The sequence below is a fragment of the Dromaius novaehollandiae genome, chromosome 12 (genome assembly GCF_036370855.1).
Source record: "Dromaius novaehollandiae isolate bDroNov1 chromosome 12, bDroNov1.hap1, whole genome shotgun sequence".
In the NCBI taxonomy this organism is placed as follows: domain Eukaryota; kingdom Metazoa; phylum Chordata; class Aves; order Casuariiformes; family Dromaiidae; genus Dromaius; species Dromaius novaehollandiae.
In genome coordinates, this window is record NC_088109.1 from 22,622,045 (window position 1) to 22,647,366 (window position 25,322).

At 44.7% G+C, this 25,322-nt stretch overlaps 1 long non-coding RNA gene across 1 annotated transcript in view; it reads left to right on the plus strand.

Annotated features, from left to right (window-relative positions):
• LOC112989548 (uncharacterized) overlaps positions 1-25,322 on the plus strand; it is a 238,927-nt gene that overhangs the window by 193,373 nt on the left and 20,232 nt on the right. Inside the window, exons 4-6 of the long non-coding RNA XR_010391297.1 lie at positions 13,068-13,160; positions 22,376-22,476; positions 23,653-23,775. This is a non-coding gene — a long non-coding RNA (uncharacterized LOC112989548). The remainder of the gene's footprint in view (positions 1-13,067; positions 13,161-22,375; positions 22,477-23,652; positions 23,776-25,322) is intronic.

A 25,322-nucleotide genomic window follows, 5' to 3' on the forward strand; every position in this document is an offset into this window, starting at 1 on the left:
CTCTTTCTTGCTGCCAAAAAAGTAAGGTAAGCCATACTTCTGTAGTAGTTTTTGCTTTTCTTCGTCTTTTCCTGAGTGGAGGTTTGGTAGTTTTCAGATGGACTTAGATCAGATATATTGCTGCTATTTTAGAGTTTTTGCATGTATTGTTATGACCAGTGTGTAAGTGTATCTCCTTGCCAGCAATAAACAAATGGTAGGTAGGAAAAACAACATGCTAATGTTGTATTTTCTTCCTTTTCATACAATGTAGCGTAGGAGATATTCTTGAGATAAAATTGCAACATGTGAAATCCCACGCTGAGCACTTCAATGCATCTTTCTTACAGTGAAAACAAATACGAACAATGGGAATAAAACTCACTGTCTCTTCAATGCTTTTTTCCTAGTGAATATCTTATTTACAAACTTTTGTCAGATAAAAGAGATGCGCAAAGTGAAAATGGAGAGAGAATTGTTAAGAATAATTACTTGGGTGCTCTTAAAACCCAGGATGTAATAGGCCATTCAAAAGATGTTCCTCCTCCCTGAAGCGTAGGGCAGTGTGGCTAAATAAACTATCAGAACTATTTAATAAAGCTACCGAATTAGCCAAACAAACAGAAAACAAAATGTTTCCTCCTTCAATGTGCTTATTGCATCTCATGCAAATCTCCTAATGTGTCCTGCAGGCCGTCTCCAAGCAGCAAAGCATTCCCGCAGGACACCGTCCCTCCCTTAGACCTGTCTGCTGCCTTTCTTCCCAAATGTGAGTGCATTTTGTCTAGGCAAAGCAGACTTTTACCTCCGACTTCAGAGTTCGCATAACTTCAGCTATTCTGAAGTATTTAGCTTGGTTGCCATGTTTTTTCTGAGAGGAAGCAAGCCCCAGCTGCATGGAATTTAGTTTAAAAAAAAAAAAAAAAAAAAAAAAGTCCTTTATAAGCAGGGATGCTCTGACTATAAAATTAAGGGGTCTACTGGAAATCTTTTTCGTATCAAGAGGTGTTTTTCTGAAAGTCTTTATTCAGAGGAAGCTGAATAGCCCCCCAGCACGCTGTTGCTGAGAACGAGGACTGTATTTCCATAACTGCATGGGTGCTTTGCACATGCCGTGGTGCCAGTTGTGAGTGGCCATCCCGTGCCCTCCTGCCCCCGCTGCAGCAAGCAGCCCTGTGCTCCCTTCTCCTGGGCAGCTTTAAGAGGCCGGGCTGCCCTTACGCCTCCCTGGCTCCCAGAAATACCTGTCTGCCCTCGCTGCTAGTGTCCCTGGGGCAATGACCTCTCTCTGTGTAGTGGAGTCCACCGTGAGGGCTGCGTGTATGCCGCTATGGCTGGACTAGTATAATGGCACTGTGTCGTATTCAGAAAGCTTGCACAGCTCCAGCTATTGCAGCAAAGTTGGGTAATCATCATTTGCAGAGAAATGTGGCATCTAAGTTGTGCTTCTTGGACTCGGACTGATCTAAAATGGGAAGCTGCCTGTTTCCAACTCCCTGAAAAGTTGTACTTGAACCAGATTCCTATCCCAGCATCTGTACTGGAATTTGTCACTGGGTTATGGGAGAACATTCCAGATTTGAGAGATTTTAAATGCGTATAAGCTTTAATGGGTTCAGACAGTAATGCAATTTTTGTAGAGTATTCCATAGTACGTAGCAGTCAGGGAGCCACAGGGTAGCATCACACAATGGAGGAACCTAAGTCCTACATTTGCTGTAGAGCTTCAAGCGGTGAGACCATAACGTACACAAAGCAGTGTTTGTTCAGAGCATTGCAGTTGAAGTATAGTGTTTTTAATGGATTAACATATGGAAACATCTGTTGCCTGGGGTAAACTGAACCTGGCATAAATCACCAGTACTTGACTGACATTTCCCAGCGGTGGGGTTGTTGGCAGCAGCAGTTCCCCCACCACGGTAGGAGCACTGCAGGGGCTGATTGCCTGATCCACGTTTGTGAGCTTCTCATCAAACTGTAGTTGCTCGTCTGCTCAGGGCAGGGTAGAGCAGAGAAGAGCACTTGCGAGGAGCTAAACCAGAGCAGGGCTTGCCCCTTGCCACCACCCCTAGGAGTCCTCTTTAGAAGGTCTGCCCTGGCCCGAAGGTGCCGTCTGTTGCTCACCCTGTAGGAGCGGGCTAAGGTGGGAGCTCCCCGTCCTCACAAGCCCTGGGGTGCCGCAGGTCTCAGCGGGCGGTGGGCTGTTGCTGCGCCCTGGCGCCTGCCCGGTGCCCTCTGCTCGCCTTAGCCACGAGGCCTCTCTCTGCTCTGCCTCTGCCTTCGAGCGGGGAACCGCGTTCCCTGCTTGCTAATGCGCATCATCACTCTTGCAAAGATGCTTGATTTCTGTTTGATTCTTAATTATTATAATAGTTAAGGCACTTAACATGCTTTAGTGATTTACTTCATTTAATTGGATGTAGTGATTAGAATATCTTTTATATTACCTTCACTGCAGTTTTAATTTAAGATTATAATCTTGTGATCCTTTTCAGCTCCTCTAGCTTTCATTTACATACAGGTTGGGTTTTTTTTTTCTGATTTCATTTTGTTTGTTCGTTTTTCCTGCTGATTCAGTAAACATGCTGCTAGGGTGATTTCTCAGGAAACCTGATTGTGGTTATAAATTCTTTCATTTAGTGCCAATGCTAATGAATTAAAAAAATACAAAAATGTTGCAGGAGACCATAGTCAGCTTGTGAAATTGTCTGCTGCTTTTTGTAGTCATTTATTAGAACTCAAAATAAGAATTATTCCCTCCATGGGGCCTGCAGGGAGTGTGTGAAGTAAGGAAATGGAAAATGCTACTGTAACATCCTCTTCGTGTGTGTCCCATCCTCCCTTAGCAGATGGGGGATGTACTGATTAAGAGTTTAGTATTGCTACCCAGTGTGTGCATTACTCGGGCGAAGGGTGGCTTACCCAGGGATGCCAGCACTGGCACAAGCGCGGCTGCCCCTGGGAGGCAGGCAGAGGGGAGAGGGTGCTGGCGGTAGGGCTGAGACATACTTCTGCATAGCCCGCAAAATGAGCAACCGCTTCTCCGCAGGGACAGTGGCCAACTGTCTGAATGAGATAAAGCCTGAAGAGTAGGATGTGCTCTTTCTCTCTTAGTGATGTACAAAATCACGCGGATAATCCAGCTGGCTTGTTGCTGTAGAAATATATAGCATCTGTACTTTTTTTCTGCTATAGAGCCAAAGCCAAAGCATCCTCCATCACTATCAGTATTCTTTTCAAAGTGAAAGAGCCTAAGCAGATATGAGTACACGTGAGAATCGAAGGATTTACAGGTCCAGCAGGAGAGAAATGGTTATTTTGTGAGAAATTCCCATTAGCAATCAGGCTAAAAAGGCCCGGATATCCATTTTACAGCCTCCTCTGTGCTAGGAGCTTTGGTCAGCTGAAAGGTATCAGAGTAGTAAAGCATTTTATCTATTTTCTCTTCCGTTTGCTAGCACACATATTTGCACTGTTATTCCAGAAGAGAACAACCACTACGATTCCTTATCATGAAAACATAGCAGTGATCAGACTGAAGCAGAATAAAGACTTAAGTCTCCTGGTGCTCCCCAGACGCGGCCTCTCGAAGGAAAGCAGCCGGTCCGCAGGGAGCCTTGCCTCTCCGTAGCCTCTTGGCTCTGGCAGCAGGTGGGCTGGTGGCTGCCAGGGCCATCACAGGGCTTTCGCTGGAGACTAGGTCTGCTCGAAAGGCCTCTTTCCTTTTTATGTCCAAGACAACTAATTAGGCGGAGAATGCGCGTATGTGCTGTGCTTCTGAAACTATCTTTGATGAATTAGTTACTCAACCTTCCTCACTGAGCTTATGAGTGCTGTACCACTCTCCCAGACCATATGACTCCACCTTACGAGCCAGTACCTTAATCACTGTGAACTTTATTCTGAGAAGTGTCCCAGTGAAATCAATTAGTCTTCATACAGAAGAAGGCTCAGCTAAACATGACTAAGAGAATCAGAATTTGGCCCTAGGTGACCACCGTATCTGCTTCAGCTGTACCAGAGCTTCAGAGCACTCAGCAAGGAAAACTGAGACTCTCAGTACATTAACATGAAATATTAAAATGGCTCCAGAGTTTGGAGCTGCCAAGTGTCAGACCCATAATACATGTCCTAGAGCAATCAAAATGTTGTTACAAGTACGAAAATATGAATAAATCGTTGGTTATTTAAACCAAATCATTTAGGGCTCATCTGGCTAATGAGGAAGAAACAACTGAACTGAACACTTCTTTTCAGTTTTATGTCTGCTATGGAGATGTACGAGATCAGCTATTCATTGGAAACTGTCACCGTACATACCTCACTAGTTCCCTAGCGCAGCCTTCCTTATCTGCATCCTATTAGTCTTTCATCAATTAAAGGTGCAGAATTCAGATTTTTTTTTAACTGTTCTGTCAGCATGAAATTCAGCTAATTCTTCTACAATTGGAAACAATGCTCAAAGATTTAAGTTTATTCTCATTGTGTTCTTTCAGTTATTTATTTCATATTGCTGTCATGCATGGATGGATTTATATGATGCTCTGATGACCTTTAGAAATTCTTCTGATCAAATGCTGTTCTACTTCATTATGACATTTCTGTACTTGTACTACCAGATTTGATGTGTACAGCTTAATAACGCAACTAGACATGAATGCTAATAACTTTACAATTCATTGCGTTGCTATTTTTTAATGTAGATGAAATTTCAAACAAGTTTCTCTTGCTGCAGGCTTACATGAATCATATAAGGTATTAGAAGGGAACAAAAGAACATATTAGCATTTGTTAGCCTTGATGCACAAATTTTGTAGTAACCATTTTAATATGTACTACAACTTTTCCAGCCTCAAGTTTAATATGTACTACAACTTTTCACCCTAATTTTTCAGCCAACATCATAATTGAATTGGTTCCCTTCTTGCCTGAGGATAATGATTTTACACTGATGGAATCTTTATTAGATTCTAAGGATTATACTGACGTTGCCTGTTTTACATAGAGCTAAAAAAAGTATCAAAGTCATTCAACTGTAAAATACTTTTACACAAGAACTACTTTAAGGCTGAGATATCTGAACTATTTACTATGCTGGGAATTGTCATAAGGATCCAGCGTTGGTAACAGGAGCAAACTTTTTGAAATAACTGCGTGTGGAGGATGTGGAGCACATCTGAAAACCTCGGCCCGTTAAATGTCATCGAAATGTGGCAGGTGGTACCTAGCTGCCACTGTCAGACAGTTGGCACGGTGAAGGCACGTATTTATTAAGGCAGGAATCTGCTCGCTACAGATGTTCAGAGATGACTCAGAAACTGCCTAATCTACAGGTCCCTCCTCTGGGAGTGGGAGGAGAAGCAGCAAAAAGGTGGGAGCGGGAAAAGAAAGCACTGCCTAGAGGACAGCTGTTGTTAGTGGTAGAGGTCTGGTTGTCGTTTCAGTTTGCATTTGCAAGTCCTGCCCGTCCTCCACCAGGCCCTCCTATGGTCAAGTGTTAAAACGGTGTTTAAGACCTGTGTGTGCGGAAGGGCAGAGGCTGGCTGAGGATGGTAGGAACCAGCCCACCAGAATCTGCCTGTTTCCATCTGCGCATCCAAGGACAGCTTTGCTGTTCTGCGATGTATGGAGAGAGAACATAGGCCAGGCTGAGCATAAATGATGAATTTCTGCTATGCTGAAAAACGTCAACGTTTCATGGGTAATTACACTTTAGACTGCAGAAATAACTGTTGAGTTAATTGATTTTACAGTTACTTTCTGATGTTGGACATGTCAAAATAAGGGCTTTGAAAGTCTCAGTGATAAAGGACGTTTACCCACATACCTTGAGTAATCAACAATTAGAATACAATGTAAATCTCTGCAACCTTTAGTTAGACAGAAGAGGAAGGAAAACAGTATTCTTGCATCGAGTCTATTAAAATAGTACGTGTATTAAAAGACTGCATATATTAAACACTTTTGCAATTTTTACTTCTCAAATATATGTGTCTGGAACTGAAACTGAACAATTAGTCACTCTTCCTCTGACTTCCTTGAGGCTGCAGGTTAATGTGACTTAATTTTTAAATCATGTTTTTCTAAATGCCCCTTTAAAATGACTTTAAGTCATAGATGAGAGGCCAGTCAGCATAACTCCCAAGAATGAACTGCTCTTCTGTGTGATTTTAAAAAACCTTCATGCTTCATTAATGTGGATGAATGGATGTAACTTCTAAGGTCATAAAATATGATTGCTTTCCCACACTTACGCTTCAGTCAGTTTTATTCACTACAGAAAACAAGAGTAAGGAGCGGCACCAATTGTAAACTTGCACTTACTTGACTAATTGTATATGGAGTGATCAATATATGAAATCAAATGTTGTGTCCGTGGTGCATTAAGACATTATCAAACTACTCTGCTTCTTGGCTGCTTTAATATGCCTCGAGGTATAGCATACCACTTCAGTTATACATGGTTCAATAGTTTCTTTAAGCTGAGATGTAAACATGTCTTTATAGAAAAGAGCAGACCTAAAGCTAATAAAGCTACAGTGAATTCATCTCAAATACATGTTAAATTCTCTTGGCACGATTACCCATTCCTTTGGAAACTTCAGACTATTCTTAGCTAATAGTAATAATAATCACTAAAAAAAAGTGTAACACCCTCCCCCCCCCCCTCCCGCCCCCAGCCCAGCAGTGTCCCATACTGTGCTCTCAACCTTTTACTCTCTGTCCTGGATATTCAGAGCAAAAGAGACAAAATCCCATTGAGTTTTCTTTTAAGCATTGCACACTGGTTTATGCTATTTGCTAAGCCTGATTTTTTGCCTGTAACACCAGAAGGAAACAATTAAGGTGGCTCTAGCTACGTTCAGTCCAGCTGGTAGCAGGAGACACGATCTCCTAATTCTGGTTCTGAGACTGATTTACTGAACGACTGCTGCTGAATTATTTAACCTATTTGCCACTATTTCCCTGTTCATAAAGTGAAGGCAGTACGCTTTACCTGCCCCTAGTGTCAGTCACAGCATTTATTGGCTCGTGTTGGTGTGGTGCTTTCAAAACGGAAACTTCTTTCGCGCTGGTGGGAAGGGCAGCAGTGCCTGCAGGGGGGACGGGGAGGCGCGGGCACCGCTCGTCCTTGCAGATTTTGGCTGGCAAGTGCCCATTCCCTCTTGTTCATGGGAGCGGGTGGGTTTCTCCACAGAGATATTCAGAGCAGCATCACCACTGAGATGTTCCAGCAGAGGCAGTTGCTCCCCATGAACTGAGTGAGGGACCTTCAGGAGATAAATGGGCAAAGCCCCGGCAGTGTGTAGGTGAACAGGGTGCGTCTGATCATTGAAACAGCACTGAAGTTGATCTTGACTTCTCATGTTGTTTCTTCATGTGCTTTATGTGGGTGAATATATCTTGGACTGTAAATAGAGGACTCTGACCCTAAACATTTTTACAGTCATTCAGCAACTCCAGCAATTAGTCAAACATGGCATTTTTCATTATTCTTGTCTACAGGCACCTCTCCCTATCTGTTGCTGCCCCGTAGGGGAAGCCAGGCTGGCTAATGGTGTACTAAGCTGGTACCTAGCAGGGAGCGTTGGAGACCTCCCTGATGACTGTCTAATTCCACGTGGCCTCACTTTTCGTTGTATTGTTAACACCAGTTCTTTTTTGAAATATAATTTAATTATCATTAGTTCTTTGACATTCTGCTTTAATGTGCGCTGCTGAAGTATGGCTACATTAACTTTGGTGTATTTTTTCATCTCTCAGTCGTCTTCATCATGAAATGCACTTGGATTTGTACTTCCAAGTACCAGAAACATAACCGGTGTTTAATTGTGCATCAGTTACCAGGGTAATTACATTACTCATTTAGAAAGTGTGGTTGTGGCTATTTTCAGCTTAGGATCTTAATGTTTCAGCATGAGGTTTCATGCCTAGCCCTCCCCATGTGCACGTCAATACTAGTTACTCTAAGCTGCTGTATTTTGCAGTGAGGAGACCATCAGCAAGCGAGTACCTGCCCCGGCATCCGTGGCAGCTGAACAGCAGTGCTCTGCTTTCTGAGCCAGTGACCACTGGGGGAGCAGAGTGCTCAGAGAGCACAAGGAAAATGTCTCCTTTTGCAGACAGCAACTTTCCTAGAAACTTTGGGGCTATTTCCAGCCACTTTTTCATGTTCACATGGGCTTGGCTCATCACCTACAAGGATGGAGTGATTGCTACTGCTGCTCCATCCAAGCCACTGGTGAAACTCCAGTAAGGTTCAACAGGGTATAAATTTGCCCCCTGTTTTTAGTTCAAGATCTAAATCCATCGAGGGAACTAAAGTGCTGTCATATCTGCATGGTTTTTGGGTCCAGAAGAGGCAAGAGGGCACAACTCCATAGGCCTAAAGTCTCTGCTACTTTTATCCATTTCAGGATTGGAGCCAACATGCTTTTGCTCCCCAAAGCTTAAATTAAAAAAAAAAAATTTGACCAGAATTGCAAAGAACTCTAGAGGAAGAGTAAAATCTGTTGTTGCAGTAAAACTTTGTTATAGACTTATTGTTACATTTCATAAGGGATCAGTTTGTGAACCATGTTATTGCTCTGTTGGAGAGTAAAACTGCAGAGAAGCGGTTGAGTTTTGGGGATCTGACATAACTGATGAGTTGTTGGAGACTTGCCATGGGCTGTAATTAAAGGGATGCTGTCAAAGGCATAATGGGCATAAAAATGTTCCTTCTTCAACCACTGTCCCCTCTGGTGAGTTCATCTTAATTTTCAACGTTTGGTTGTGAACTGAATTTTGAGAGGGAGAGGGGCATGTCTCTTTTAGCAAGACCTTGCTACATCTTGGAGCTCTTCTGCGGGTCTTCCAGGCTTCACTGGCACGGGAGGAAGGGACCAGTTCCTGGGCACGTGGCTGTGTCCCCCAAACCCATCCCAGGCCTGCTCTAGGGAACGGGCTGGCAGCAAGAGAGGGCAGGCTGGGTAGCTAGTCCCCACGTTTTCCATTTGCTGTGCTCAACACAAGCAACCAAGTGTGCTCTACCGCTGGGGTCACCTGGAACCAGGACTGGAGCTTCCTCTAGGGACAGGCACGGTAGAGGCCTCCAAGATGGATTTCCTTGGCAGATACCAGAAGATTTCTATGAAGAAACACTTGAATTCTCCTCCACTTTGGTAGCTATAAAGCTTCAGAAATGGAAGGAAACGGGCTACAAGCTTAGAGACTACCTTGTCCTGGGCACCAGTTATCCCAGTAGGGAGAGGTGTCAACCATGCCTAAGGGAAGGCGGTGCTCCTAAGGACACGTGTCAGCATTTGACACTCCCTAGCTCCAAGGCAGCATCTGTATTGCTGCAATCGTAGCTTAGATGGATGCATTTGCTTTAACCTAGCTACTGAGGCACTGCAAGCAGTTCAGCTGCAGCAGCAGAGAGCTCTGCAGTTGCAAAATCCTTCTGAGCGGCTGAGAGGAAGGCAGTGCTTTTAGCAAGTGCTCCATCCTGCAGCTGTATGGTCTGGCAGCAACAGTGCTATTGCTAGCCAAAACTAATTTAAAGCTGTGTAGAGCTGCTACAGCTGGTACTCACAGGAGTGGCTGCAAGAGAGAGACATCTTGTAGCTCTCTCTCCGCCCGGCCAGGCCAGGCCTGGCCTTGAAAAATGACCTGCTTCCTGCACTCTGAGGGGCTGGGTGGTCTCTTCCCAGATAATGGGAATAGGTAACAGTGGTAATAAGGAGACAGCTATAAGGTTTATTTTTCTGCCTTTTTCTTTTCTTTCTAAACTAGCTATAAGGTTTATTTTTCTGCCTTTTTCTTTTCTTTCTAAACTAGCATTTCATTTGGTGCAAGTGTTAATATTGACAAGCATATTTTATAATTTACAAATGCACATTAAGCTGAGATGGTGCATTGGTTTTTAATGTTTAATGCACATAGTTTAGATGGTATGCATTAATCATATTCCTATTGCCTTTGTTATGTTAATGGAAGAAATAAGCTCTTTTTTTAAAAAGAAAAAGGGTTAGACTTTTTTTTTAAGATGCATTATATATCAGCAGCTAATGAAGAGGAAATAACGGTGACTCTGCACTGTAATATGTATTAGAACACTAATTAGACTATAGCAGAAGTGCTTACGGATGTCTTTTAAACACCTGCTTGGTAATTTCCAAGGCCGTGCGTTACTACATTTAACAATGCATGCATGATTAGAAGACAGAGTTAAGACTGAAATACGAAGCCCAGTACACATCCGCCTGCATTCTTGCCTTTCTTTCAGCTTTGCATATATTGAAGAAAAGGATATTGTAGCTGGTCATTGAACGGCCCTTTTCATTGTTTGGGCTGGTTCTTTGCTTTCTGTTGCCTCTTGCAGCTAAAGGAGAAGGACAGAGATTTGGGGTTTTTTCTGACTCGTTTGCGACCATACAAAGGCATAAAGCTTTCAGGGCAAGAATTCCTGTTTCAGACTATTGTCTTGCATATGTATGAGGCCTGAATTTTCTGTATTGCATCTCCAGCATTTGCTTATCATAGATTTAGTTGAGTGTGTGTTTTCAAGACCATTAAAAGCTGCGCATCTAGAAATAATGTTGTCCTTTATTTTTAAAGCCATATTTTGAAGTCTCTTCCTTTCACCGTAATAGGAAACAACAAATATTTCTACCATACATCTTATTTGCCTCTACATTTTTGTCCATTATGTAAATAACTGAATTATAAACATGGATAACAAATGTGGAGGCCTCAGCATAATAGTTTACAATCAGAATAAAAAATAATCTTAATATAGAAGTGCTTCCCATATATCTGTGATGGGCCAGTGCTTCATTTGTAGATTTTGAATTAGTACTAGAAGAACTAGATATTGTCAATAACTTGTTCCTGAGAATGTATATATAAGGTGGTAACTGTTCACTTTCCATTTTCATGCGCAAAACATCTCTAAGCTGGTACCATATTGCAGTGATAACTTTTGGCATAGTTATGCACATTTTATACCCTCAGACTTGTCTGAGTGAGCACCGCTCCCCGTGTGCACTGCCGTGTGCCGTGGGAGAAGCAGCTTCATGATGGGCTGCGGTTCCCTGAACTGTTTTCAGGATGGAGCCTTTTCTCTGGAAATGTAACGTGGGGCAACATGACTTGTTTGGGCTGGGGCTGGCTGGCTGAGGTGTGGGTGATCCCTGCTTTTGAAACGGCATGGCAACATATACGCAATTATTTGCAACCTAGGGCTTAATGAGTCCTTTATTAAAGGCTATTGAATTTTGGTGTTTTCCTTGCACTGTATGTGCTTGCAGATGGCTTGGTCCACTGTGTCATCAGCATACACGATGCTTTAAATGGATGATACAAAGTCCTTGTAGAAAATTAAGGATGTGCAAATATGTTAGTGATCTCAGACTTAGGTATAAGAGCTCTGTTTCAGTATGTGATACTTTTTAATATCTGTGATAGATTAATACCTCCGTGGAGGTTTATGTTTCCTGGCTGCACAGTGTTGAGCACTGCTGCAAGGCTTAGCAAGATACAGCAGTACATTGCCGTGATGACAGATCGAAGCGCACGCCCGGCACAGTGGTTAGGTGGTGGGGAGCAGTGCGCAGAGGGAAATGCAGCACCGCGGCAGTGGTGTGAACAGGTCAGGTGTCCAGCCCTCTCCTAGGCTGCAAACCTAGGATTTGGGGTTGCTCAAGAGGGTCTGAGAAGAGCCACCACCCTTTTAGTGATGTGATCGTGGTAGGAAAATCTTCACAACCTCCTCAAGGTCCCAGAGCAGCTGGATGCTACAGCAAGTAGAGCTAGATTTGTAAAGTTATTTAAACATCTTAAGCACTCACCTTTAAACAACATCGGTTTGATTCTTAGCCCTTTACTTGTTCTGGAAATCTTAACAATAAAACCTGTTACAGCTTTTCAGAATTAAATAATAAATCCTTTAGCTCCAGAGCAGTTTTACCAGCATGGTAAACATTGTAAGCCTGCTTTTGCTTCTACAGAAACAGAAATGATAATCCCACAAGCAACAAAAAAATAAACTTAAAGAGTTTTTCTCTGATTTGCAAGATGAAAGTGCATTTGTCCTGGATTGCACTGTATATAGTCAAGGGGGTACCGGAGGGCATGGTGCCCACAAGAGATTTTGTCAATTAATCTTTAAAGAACAATAGGAAATAGCAGAGGGAGCAGTTACCCATACATGTATTTTAGAGTGGTCGTTGGGGAGGTGAAAAAGGTGAATGTCTCTTGGCATAAAATATCTGTAAAAGGGACAGATGTATATACGGGCAAAAACCAATGCAAAACTGAGAGGAAAAAAGGGTGATTTTGGTGGAAGTGCATATCGTCCCCCTGCAGGATACAAAACAAACCTTTTCTTTCTTTAATGAAAAACATGAATGAGAGATGTGGAGCAGGAACTTAAGTATAGGTTTTCCATGGTGAAAACCAGAAGTTCATGATCTGATCAGTTTGCCCCAATTATCTGGAAAAAAAACCAAAAAACAAAAAACCAAAACCTCCCTGTTAATCAGGAGAATTTTTGCTTCTAAAAATTCTATTTTAAAGAATTGGCGTTTTTGCACCAAAGCCAGGAGCCTGCTGTGTTTCTATTTGTATAGACCCACTGGTGACATTCCTATTTTTAGTGTCTAGAAGAGGTCTTTCAGAGTTTAGGGCTACTCATGCAAGACTATCTGGACATGAGTTAATACTAACAGTTGACTCTCCACAGTGCTATATATTAAGTGATCCATTTTGGAGTAGCCCACAAGGGTAAAAATTATTGTAATTACTGCTGGGTAATGTGAAGAAGAAAGTGACTTGCCCAGAATCATTTATCAGGCAGAGAGTAATCTTCCTAATGCAAGCATGCCTCCTAACTTACACTGCAGCCATGCTGACCATAGGTTAGAAAAATATTCAGTTATTTTCTATAACAAAATGCAGAATATCGGCTCCGTATTTGCAGCCTGTGTAAATGCTTGTGTTGCCCACATTCGAGCCTTCCTTATTGACAGCGACCTCTCAGCAATCCTCAAATCCTAATTCTCTGCGGTGCTTCAGCTCCTTTCTTCTTGCTCTCCTTCTCACAGGCAATCTTTGTGGACTCTGCTGTTCCCATGTTGCAGGGTGTGGGCTTGGCTGTGACCGAGATCCTGAGCAGACCCCGAATGAGCATGCTAAAGGTGAGCAACTCAGATTCAAAGCAGGGGTTTTTTATTATCTTGACCATGAAAATTTTCAACCGACGCACTAAATCCTAAGATAGTTACTCATTTAAATGCAGTATGACCCCATTTCTCATGAAATGAGACATATAAAAGTAGTATGCAATATTTCCATTTTATAGGTGTGTCAGAGACAATTTTTTTCTCTATTTTGAAATTTTTGGTACTATCTGCATTTTTATATGACCACATTTCAGGTGGCTGTTCCACCCTGAATGTAGAATCATTTTTGACTTGCACATGAGGATGCTGCTGCTTTATATAATTTCTGTTTTGTACCCTGAAAATAGCAGAGAAGTTTGAGTAACAAGCACTGAGAGGATATAGCTGAAGAGGAGAAGAGTGTCAGGGCAGTCGAGCTGTACCCATTAGTAGTACTTTGTGTTTGTCTCATTGAGTGCCAGAATGGCAAGATTTATGGTCTGCCCTGAAGACTTTACAGCCCAAGTACCAGGCGGGAGGTAGGAGGTGAATGCAAAAACACGAACTGAAGGTGGTGTTGAAGGGAAAGAGGGAGGAGGAGAACCTCATTCCTCCTCCTCAGTGCTGCCTGGTGCAGACGGGGCCCTGGGCAGAGGTAGAGCGGGCCGCCGCAGGCAGCCAGGTCAGGTAGGAGCGTTGCACGGGTACTTGCCGTGTTTAGAGGATCTGCGGGGCAGAGAGCAGTGGCTGGTGCTGGGCAACAGAGCCAGCCTCCGAGGCGTCCCAGCAGTGCCTGCCGCACTGATATGACCACTGCCACGTGCCCCCGGGGCTGCAATGCTGGGGGAAAATGCCTTTGGGTAGGAGGCGTACAGACAGAAAGAAACGGCGGCTGTTTTCTCAGAATATGTATCCTCCAGGTGTAAGACGAGGGACTTGCCTAGAAACAGACAAACAAGCAGCTAAGCAAACCTGAACCCTCCCAAGCAGTTTTGTGCCATTCGTGGAGGCAACAAAGCCAAGGGTTTGATGCAAGGGCACCGGCAGGCTAGAGCCTCAGACCTTGAAAGCCCCCGGTGCGTAGTTAGTCTCACTAAGCTTGTGAAAAAGCAAGTGTACAAGGCTGGTAGAGCCACCTGTCGTTACCCAGCTCCGCTGAGGAACATCTGACAGGGTGCTACCGCCAGACCCGAGCTCACCCTCCAGTAAATCACTGGACAAATAAGTCTAAGATTTTGAGTAAGACAAATAGGGTAAGAAGGGAGGAAGGCTCCTTGAAAAAGGTCTCTCCACGTCCCACTCTGCGCAGTCATGGCTGGAGGCAGAAGTCCATCGTGGCACGTGTGTGTCGCTGCTCAGGGTCCTGCCGAGTGCCTGCTCCACAAACACGTTGTAGGCACCACAGTTTGGTCTAAGACCAGAGTTTGTGCCAGTAAATCCGTTGTTTCAGTCTGCACTGCTCCTGAGGCGTGCTGCTGTGTCAGTATTTCTCATGTGGAAGAAGACAAGAGAGTCATAATTTTATTCTTCGTCTCCCATTTTGACTGCTCTGGAAAGCCAACGGAAGTACGGAAATGGCGGGTTTGGTGGTGTCGATGGCAGCCTTGCTCTGCTCTGCTCTTGGTTTGCAATCATGGGAGGATGAGGAGGAGCAAGAGGCATAGCCAAGCACCGTTGTTTCCAGCCGTAGCTGGCATGGCGAGGGGAGGCGGAAGGCTGGTGCGAGCCCTTCCCTGCCCGCCAGCTGCACTGTGCCAAGGCGGAAATGCGCGGTTGTCATGGCAAGCAAGAAACACTCAGCCTGGTCTAGAGTAAGCCTGATTTCTGAAGATGAAAAAGGTTAAAAATGAGTTTAAACATCTTGAATTTCCCTCAGGATGGTGTTTTGTGAGAAGGACAACAGTTTCATTCTGTCGCTTTTCGCTCACACTGCATTTACATGGCGAAAAGGATTCGGCTGTCACATCCCTGACAAGTGTTAAAAGGCCCTTGTTAAGGTCAGCGATATCTGCAGATCGCGGTGTGCGTAGCGTCGCGGTGCATTGGGGCCACCCTCGGTGGGACCAGGGCAATGTCGGCCTCCGTATGCTCCAGGTGGGACTGTGACCCATGCCACCCGGCAAGGCTTAGCCTGGTCCCTTCCCAAAGCTTTTCTGGAGGAGAGCGTTGTAGTGCTCCTTTATTTAAACGCCAGCGCTCTAAACAGGCGTGACCTTTAAAATCAGGCAGAGACTGAAAGATCTGCTGCTAACTAGAAATCTGGAGTTGCCTTCATATCGAAGCGTTCAGGCAATAGATGGAGCTTAAAATGCAAATGCAGTATTTTCCGCGGAGCGTCTCTGCTTTTCAAGATCTGTCACTTCATGCTGTGACCACTCCCTGCCCTACTATTTCCATGGAAAGAGCCTCTCTGAGGAGAAGTTTCCAACAGCTAGAAACCCAACTGCTATAGTTAATAAACCCCAAAAAACTAACTTATATTTTAATTTCTGAAATGTGTGATGTCCATCCAAACCCTAGCATTCAACAACATGTCTGCTCTTGATGTTTGAAAAACGGCCACTGCCTCGCAGTTCTCTGTCGGTATGCTTTACGCGTCGGTCGTCATCCATGCAACTGAGCAGATGCTGAAGTCAGGCGTCGGGGTCCGGCCCTGGGTGCAGAGAGGGAGATTTCCCTGTGTGCCCCAAATCCACAGGTACAGCGGCCGCCTGGCAAATCTCTTCCCTAGCGGTTGTGCACTCCCGTGCAACACAGTAGCACCAGCGTCCACCTGCTGCAGTAACATTAGTTCGGCACTTGGGCTGTTTTCCTGGGAATCGTCATCGTCTATTTTTAAAGCAATGTGTGACGCATTTTTGGTGGGTGAAAGACAGAAGATGTTTGACATTTCTCATTTTTATCCTCTTCTAATTTCAAATATGTCCCATTCTGTGCCACTACCATTTAATTTAACATTTCAAGCATATTGTTCCTAACAGCGTCTGTTTGTATTTTTAAGCATTGTCTGGTTATTTTGACAGCAAGAGACTTCATAAATTGCGTAGGCAATTTCTCTTGTTACAAGCCAGTCCCAGCCCTGTGCTGTCCAGGTAAGAGCAGCAAGAGAGACGCAGCCATCGGAACAGGGGGACGCCGAGCCCGCGCGCCGCCTGCGCCCCACCGAGAGCGCTGAGCACGCCGCGCTTTGGAAACGAGCTGAAACGGCACCGAATAGGGGAAGAAACCCAAACCAGATCCAAGCAGTAGGTCTGGCCATTGTTTGGGGCTTTGCCAAGCCCTGGGGAAGTGCAGTCAAGCGTTAGCTCCTTTTTGATATTACCAAGGTGAGGGTGAGGGGATTTCTGGTGGCGCACCAGCGGGTGCCTTGGCAGGGGCTTTGGGTGCAGCCTTGCGTCCATCTCCAAGGGCAATTCAAGATGGTGATTCAAACCAGGGAAGTCCCACCTGGTTTTTAGATCCAAAACTGTGCTGCCTGTTCCAGGACTAAGGAGCAATACAGGAAGCCAAAATTGTGACTCTAAAACCTCTGCTCAGTCTCCCCCTAAACTGAATGTGCCTGAACTGCTTAGGCAGCAAAGGAGTTTGGGTTTAAATTTCCTGAGGTGTTGCGCAGCTGCAGCTGCAGTCGTGCCATGGGAACAGAGCCTGGTGTGCCTGTCCATCCGGGCGCAGGAGTCAGGGCACCTTCTCGCTGAACTTGGGGCTTTTGGGGCTAAGTTGGGGTAGCTGCGGGCAGCGTGGGCGTACGGGGCCCTCTCATCCACAGTGCTTCTAGATCAGAGATGCGAGGTTAAATCCCTTTGGGCAGGGGAGGGTACTGAAGCAGTGTCTCCTGCTTTCTCATGCCCACTCCTATTAACCAGGAAAGTGACCGCAAGCAGCAGCATTTTGGTTCTTCTCTGAACTCAATGCAGAGGTTGAGCTGTGCTCGTTTCCTTGCAAGACGGGCAGGGAGGGTCTCTGCAAAGTCCTCTGGGCTCTAGATCTCGGGTAGGCTGAAAAGCTTCCTTGTAATCCTGATTTTTTGGTGCTGGGAATCTCTGCTGTGCTCATAGTCTCAATACATGATTTTTTTTTTTTAGATTCCACTGTGAGGTTGCTAATTCTCATGTCAGCCAGCGTAAAGGATCCACTCCTCAGCCTTTTTTACTCACCTTTTTCATATAAACAAACTAATGGATGAACCTGAAGATTGGCCACAGTTGTTCAGGACAGGTGAACATCCAGCAGCTTCCCATCACCATGCAAGTCTAATCTTTTCAAGAAAGCCTTTACCAGATGGGTCTAAATTAAAGCAGGGCCTTCCCATATCTGCATAGAGGATAGCTAATTAACTGCAGGATGGATAGCTCTGCCCCTGCTGAGCAGAAGTAGGTGTTTAATATTGAAATATTTATGTGTTTGGTTCCAGTGCATCAGTAAGGGGAGATGATGAAGTCGTTAGAATAAATATCAATATGTGTATTGAACTTTCCATTATTCTGTATTAGCAGAGCTGGCCAGAAACAGAACGGTTCTTGAGAAATGTGTTGTGAAAAAATGTCTCTTTTATCTCTTTTTTATTATTGTTCTGCCATGACCAATTCTAGGTCAGTTTGTATTATTTCTCATCAATCCTACAAGTAGACTTCTGCCAAAATCTGTGGTCACAGCTGAGGAGCACACACAGCAGCGCAGAGGAGGCTGAAGTAAAGCTGAGGCTGCTCTTGCTTTCCAGGTGCTGCCTGCATCAATGTGTTTGTTTCTGGCAGTCATTGCCCAGGCAATAGCCAGGTTTGTCATCTGACATTTGAACCTCTGCTTATTTAACAGGGCTTCTCACAGTCCTCGGTTTGCTGTCTGCAGAAGTGTTAGCCCCAGGCTATCCTGGGGTACTTTATTTGCTTTTTTTCCTGTGCATGAAAAAGGCTCCAAGAGGTTCTTCTTCTGCAGGCAGGAAATCTTGAGAACTCTGGAAGTTTTCAGGTAGGTGCATTACACACTGTGCTGATGCCAGTCGTGTCTCTTTTCTTCTACATTAGCTCTAAAACACCTCTTCTCCTCTCCTCCCCTAATCAAATTAGAAATGGCTTATCTCTATATGCTTCTTACAAGCATGTCCACATGGCAGAAAGGAAGAGTTCTAGCTTACCATGTGTTATGGAAACTTTTCCATGCTTCTAGAGTAAAAGATTTTTTTTCCCCTTCATCCAACTTTCTTGTAGTCAGTTAAACCTTCACAGGGAGTCCAAAGTAGCTCATGGAGATCATTGATGGCATTACTCCTAAGGAAAACCGGAGAGAGAGGAGAGGCCTCAAAAATACCCATATCAGTAGCTCATTTAGAAATTAAAGTAATTTACATGCTGGATTATATTATTGATAGAAATGTTTATGCTTATGGTGGCAATAGCAACAGTATGGTTTCTGAGAAGTTTTTATAGGTTAGCAGCAGAAAAAAATTAATCAGTTATTTTGAGTATGTGATTTGAAACTGTTTAGAGAAGTGGATATTAGGGACCTAGGGCAATGCTGGTAGAGGAAATGCGATATATGCATTTTGCTCAACGGTTTTTCTCCTTGCTGTGTGCCCCTCAATAGAGACTCAGCAGTGGAGATCGTAAGAGGGACGTGAGTTTTTTACTATGTATCTGCTCACTGAAACTCACTCATCCCATATTGGGGACAACAAACCGGCAGCAATCTCCAAGACTAAGTATATAAATAAAACATTAAACTATGAAGTTTTCCCCAACAACTTTTACTGAAGAAATTCTATAAAGATGAAGCTAGAACATTAATGACTTACTGCAGGAACAGCCGAACTTAATTTGTCCGTCCCAGCGGCTTCTGACTTTGTGCCAGAAAAGGCATTTGGCAGGGTTGGGTCAGGGTCACGAGCTGCTGTGAAGGGGTTTTGTAGTATCAGCACTGCACCCGCCGGCGTGAGGGAAGTACCTGGCGTGTAAGCGCACGCTAGCTAGCGTGGCCGTCGCTGCCTGCCCGCGCTCTCGAGCGCACGACCAGCGTCCAAACCTCGCGCTCAGACCTCATCCCTGTGGGTCTCCCCGGCCATACAAGTCACGTTAAAGGGTGCAGCGATACACCTTGCAGCAATTTCCAAAATTATCATAGGTCATATTTCAGATTTAGCTTTCTCCTTTCTCATAAAGATAAACTGTTAGTTCCTCTGTCCTCAATTTGCATAGGAGAAATCATTCTGTGATAGGTAAAATCCTTGTTTTTCCATCTGCTCTTTTCTTTGCTTCCACAATGTTTAGCTAACATATCTTGTGTGATTAAAAGGGATTTACTTAAATGGTGGTAGCTCAAATCGATGTGGGTCTGCAGCAGGTTCCTTTGTGTAGCCTCACGGGACTCTGAGTCGATGTCACCTAACTAAAGGAAAAGGGTGTCTCGGCATGTCTTTTTAAGCATTTTTTTTGTTTGTTTGGAATGACTTGGGACCAAATGCGAAAATAGCGTGCGCCATGTCTGCATCGCGTTACAAAATGAAGCCGGTATTGGAGAGCCTGCTCTTCCAGCACGACCTGACCGTGCCCTGCGCTCGCGAACGACTGAGCCCTCCCGCTGCCACGGGTCTGAGCGCCCAGCGCTGCCCGGCACGCTGCGGTGAGGCTGGGCGCAGGAGACAGTGTGTCGTGGCTGCACACCGGGGGCTGCTGCTCCCCCCCCCACGCTTTATGGGGCAGGGAAAACGAGCAAAGGCACTTTGTTCAGCACCACCAGTCAGTCTCTGGCGTATCTGGTGTGATCCCTTTTAAGTGTAAGTGTGAACAGTGTCAACAGAGAAAAGGAACACTTTGAATGAGTGTGATTATAGATGATTTTTGTAACAAAATGATGTTGCAGGTGGATTACTTGTCTTGAAATGTTAATTATACTTCTTCAGAAGTATGCCAAGAGGAAAAGCAGCTCAGGTGGGGGAGGAAGCAGCGAGAGAGCAGATAAGAGCTGCAGTATCCAGCATATTTTATTCATTAACCTTTTATATGAAGAAGGCATTTTGAAATAGTCTGACGCATTTTGCCTAAAAGCACTGGAACGAGTCTTGAATTTCATATACGATAATGCCAGTGTTCATGGGGCAGGTTGCATAGAGGAGCACGCGCGTATGTGAGCAAGCATGTGGCACCTCGCCATGAGACGGGCCGGACTGCTGGGCTCAAGCACTCAAGTCAGCTTTGCAGCGGGCTAAGCTGCGCCACTTTCTGGGCCGAGCACAGATCACTCGCCGGGAGACCAAAAGGGGTTTGTGTGTGTTGAGGGGCCGGTGTGCTCCCTTGCACGCCAGTCAGACCCCAGGCGGCCCCGGCCCCTGCGGAGCTCCCCACGGGGCAGGCGCCCCGGTTTGCTCGGGGTTTGTCCGGGTGGTGCAGGGGCGGCAGCCAGAGGTTGGGGCTCTGCCACCGGCTTGTTGTCTCTGCATTTTAGGAGTTTACTGCAGTGGAGTCCGCAACTCCGACTTGCCACGCACGGCTATGTGTGCCTGTCTTTGAACAGGCTGTGATGCCAACGTGACTTCGTTGCCTTTCAGTAACTGTTTTATAAATACTGTCAATGATACCAAATAATTCTGTGCTAAAACCTGGCCCAAATTCCAAACCAGATAATTAAAGTTCTTTAGATGTGATGGTCAACCTTATGTATATTCATGAGTGGGAAATACTCTAAAATTGTGCTTAGGTTCATAGGTGGTTTTGCATTTTAACAAGCAATCTGAAAGCGTAAATGAAAGAGAAAGGACACACTGCATAGTTCATAAATTAGAAGGATTTCTTGAAAAAATTAAGATTTTACTAGAATTATTTTTATCCTCTCAGACTAGGTGGCTACTGTTTTAGCTAATTGCTTTGGGCTGCACTGGAAGGGGAAGTGAGCACTCTTTCCAAAAGAAAATATTCGTACAGCTTCAAGCTTCTATAAGAAGTTTGATGTGTTCGTAGAAGTCTTGTCTTCACAGATTTCAGTCTTTCACCAAAGGTGACAGACGTACAGTTCAGACCAAGGCACCACTAAAGAGAAGAGGAAAAGATGCAAGTAATCTTCATTTGCTAAGTGTGCATTTAAAAATGATTTTGCAGAAGATAGAAGTTTTTTATTTGGCGGTATTTTGGGCAGAGAGAACGATAGCAGAAAGTCTGTCTGAACTCATGCTTCTGTACCAATGACTAGAAATACTGGTATGATTTCCCGTCTGGAGAAAATGCTTCTGTGGGATTTATAGCCCTGCTTTCGTACAGATGTTTGCATGGATGTTTATGAGCTTGGCTGCTAACATCTCTTTGAAGGAAGAGGGCATATATTTTGAAATATAAAGGGATGATAGAGGCAAAGGCTAGAAAGCATCACTGTGAGCCACTACGGAGTGTCTTCCTGAAACCTTCCCACGTTTGCCATTACAGGGACACTCCTCAACATTGCTGGCGCTGCCAGTGGCTCAGCGACAGCCTCCTTAGCATATACGTCCAGCAGTTAGGAGAGACGTGTTATTTCTGCTTCTCAGATGAGGGTATTTGTGTCAGTCTGCTTCACTTGAAACAAACAGAGTGGAGGAGAGCTTTTGAAGGGATTGGGAGCTCCCCTGATGTCTTTGACAATGCTGCTTTGTGCTTGGACAGAGGAGGAGGATGTCCGAGGCTGGGGGAAGAGAGGAAGGGTAGCTGCAGGTGCTGGAAGTAACTAGAAAGCAGTAGGAGACACTCGCAGTCAGCATGCAGCTATTAAAGGGAAAGAATAGAGTCAGATGAAATACAGACCATGTGGTAAGGCTGTGTTTCTTCTGAACCACTGGTAACAAGGTTCAGACAAAAAAAAAAAAAAAAGGTGCTGCAGAGACACCTGCCCAGCATCATCCTCATCACACAGCTGAACCGCTGCCCTCTGTGCTCCTGCCTGCCTGGTCACCAATGTACCTGCCCCTCCGAGACGTCCCCTTGGCAGATGCTTATTCACTGAAAGGCCTTAAAGCCCTCGCTTGCTGTGGAAGGAGCCATAGCAGTGGGTGAGTGTGTGTGGGTGTCTGTGTGCGCTGATCCTATGGAAAACTTCTGATGGCTCTTTTGGAAACAAATCACAAGTAAAACTTGGCTGTGCTTGTTCTGCCCTGGTTCTTTTCTTGGTGAGTATTCAGACTCTGCTGAGATTGGTGTAAGGATTTTGTTGGCCTTGGATCAGGCCCCCAGCACTGGATATTTTGGTTGCTTGAAAATAAATAATTAATTATGCTTTATTTTTCACGTTTCCAGGGCAACGCAAAACCCAGAGACATCATTTTTTATTGTATGAGCAAAAGCTTTTGGCTGCCGGAGAAGAGTTCTCCTCTGTTGCATATGGAACTGCTGCAAAGGTACCAAAGCCATGTTTTCTACGGTTATAGTCAATTTACATCCTATATCCAGAAAGTAATGACAATCAGATGCAGCTGATGAAATAATCTGTTCTCACTGCAGAAGAGCTCATTCAATCAGCTGAGAGCTGTAGTGTTTGAATAGATAATTAGTGTTGTGACAAGTGTAACTTTAAATGCCTCAGTTTGGTGACAATGTTAGGAAGTGTGACAAAAATTAAATTATTTGTCTTCTTTAACCATGGCTCTTTTTGGATTGCTAATGAGACAGGTTCTTGCTAAACATATGTCCTTTTTGATAGACTTCTTTACAGGTCCTCAGTTGGGAAAATGATTTATATTTCTATCATAAAGGGCATGAAAGACAGAGCTTTCCCTTATTTTCTCTGCCTCATTTCTTTTTATGTCTGTAGCTGATGTAACAGGTCATTGCTTGTGTTCCAGCATGAAATGGGAAGATCTCCCCAAATGAAGTCACCAAGGATAGTAATGCTGAGAAATGCCTCTCTTGCCTCCCCAGAACGGGGCTGGTACACAGAACTACAGCAGTTTCTGGCTGTTGAGCTGCAAAGCAGCCAGTTCAGAGCGCCTAAGAAGAAGCTGCTGGGGCTGCTTTGGAGTTCCTGCCTCAGCACACGGGCAGGAACCCATGCAGGCCCTGAGGGGGAGGGCGCAGTGTAAGCGCTCAGGGAGGGCAGGGAGTCGCTCCGGAGCACAGCTGCCACAGGCGCTGGCATCTGGAGGAGGCACGAAAGGAGCCCTCTTTGCCTTTTTATTTGGCATCTTTGCTAGATGGTTTGGAGGCTGGTTTTAGGTCCCACTGTTGACCGCAGGAATTTAAACCCTCCTCTTCTGCTGCCAGCGGCCTCTCTAACCCGCAGGCTGTTATCCTCAGCGTGGGCAGTGGGATGGAGTGTGACTCAGTCCCTTCTCCTCTTGGAGCTGCGGCATTCTGCCTGAGGAGTGCGGGATTTGTGAGGCGAGAGATTAGGTAGGCAGGAATGAGCCGGACTCTCTTAACGGGGGCTTTTTCCTGATGGACAGTTCTGGGAATCTCTCCCCTGTGCCAGGAATTGCTTTGCATTTAAATTATCATGGGCTGAATTAACAAATATCTTGGGGTTGCAGCCTCTCTTCAGACTCCTAATGGGATGCTTTTGGTTCTTCCTTTTTCAGTATTTGCCAATGCCTTGACGTTCTTCCACCCGAAAGGGAATTAATCACTGAGAGGGCATGAAGAGCACAGCACAGAAAGCAGGCATGGTCCAAAACTCAAGGGACTAATTATGCTCTTAAACGGTAAGAAAATCATCTTAAGTACATTGAAAAGAAAGTGTCTTTGTAGCGCTTCATAGGGTTACTGGCATATATCCAAAATGTGCCCGTTTAAAACAAAGGGAGACTTTCAGAGATGCTCATTTACCTCAAAAAGATCAACAAGGAGCCCAAGAAAAGAAATTTGATACGAAATGGATTATCAAATTTTCTTCACCCTTAGAGATGTGAAAAAAAGAAAGATGCACGTGGAGATCTTGTGATATTTTAATACTGAAACACTCTCTCATGCACAAACTGGAAAGTCTCTAAACAGAGTTTAAAACCAAACCAAATGAAGAGCATGGTCTGGATTATAAAAAGTGTCCTGGCAGATGCTATAATGTGACAGTGTGTGAGAGAAAGAACATACCAGGTAGTTAAAGCTGATGAAGAAAGCCCATAAAAGAAAAGGCTATTAAGAGGTAAGGGGAGTGTTCATAGAAATACCAAACTGTTGTGGAGTGGAAATTTTCCATGTACGTAACACAGCACAGGACAGAGTCAGGGGACAGGCACCACACAAACACTATCGAAAGGAGAAAAATGTGAAATTAGATTCAAAATCTGGTGACAAGCTAGGGTTACTCTAGGCTTCCAACTGTCTGAATTTGAAATGTGCACACAAAAACACACGTTCTCCTAAGGTATCTCCTAGAGATGCCTGCACTTGTTTCTCTGGCAAAGATGCTGCCTACCAGTCTGGTTGTGCCTGCTACAGTGGCTGTGGACATTAAAAGGTGCTGTGGCAAAGCAGGTCCCTGCTGAGTTGGCAGTACAGTGGCTGTGCAGCTGCCACAGGGGCCACGGGTTCACCCTGGAACGGCCGGATGCCCTCTGGGAAGGGCGCTGTCTCTAGGAAGCTTGCCAAGGTAGTGTCTGCATCTCCTGACCTTTCTGAAGGTGTGCTAGCGACCAGGCCCACTGAAATTAATGACCTCCGTATCCAGATGCCTCCGCTAGCTTTGGGAAAGACTTCAAAGCCAAGGGTGAGACACAGTAGCACTTCTGAGAGGCAGCTCCCACAGGTGGAACATTCCGGCTCAGAACCCAACTTGGGCGCAGGGAGCTGCCAGTCTTCACTCAATAAGGTTGTTGAAATATGAGTAGGTGTGGAGAAAGACAAATGTCTAGACCTTCTTTATAGCTGTACATCCTGCTTCCCAGTGTTGTATGCATGGCAGGAAGGCAAAGATGAACTGTAAAAAGTTCTCACAGAAGAACTTTCTTCTAAGAGGGGAAAACTGATAGCTGGAGAGAAACAGTTAAGTGGGTGTACCCTTGCGCCCCCCCACCCATTTTGTAGTTTCCAGTATATATGCATGAGATCTGTAGAAAAGTAGTGTCTCTTCTTTTTAGCAAGCAGGCTTAATAAAACAGTAATGTACATTCACTTATATCTCTGCTAAACATATCTCTTTTTATTGCTTTTCAGTAGTTCAAAGCATTAGCATAAAACAATTGAGGAGGTTGTTTTTCCTGAGAGAGAGCGCGCCAGTTTACAAACTCATTTTATTTCTACACTACTCCAT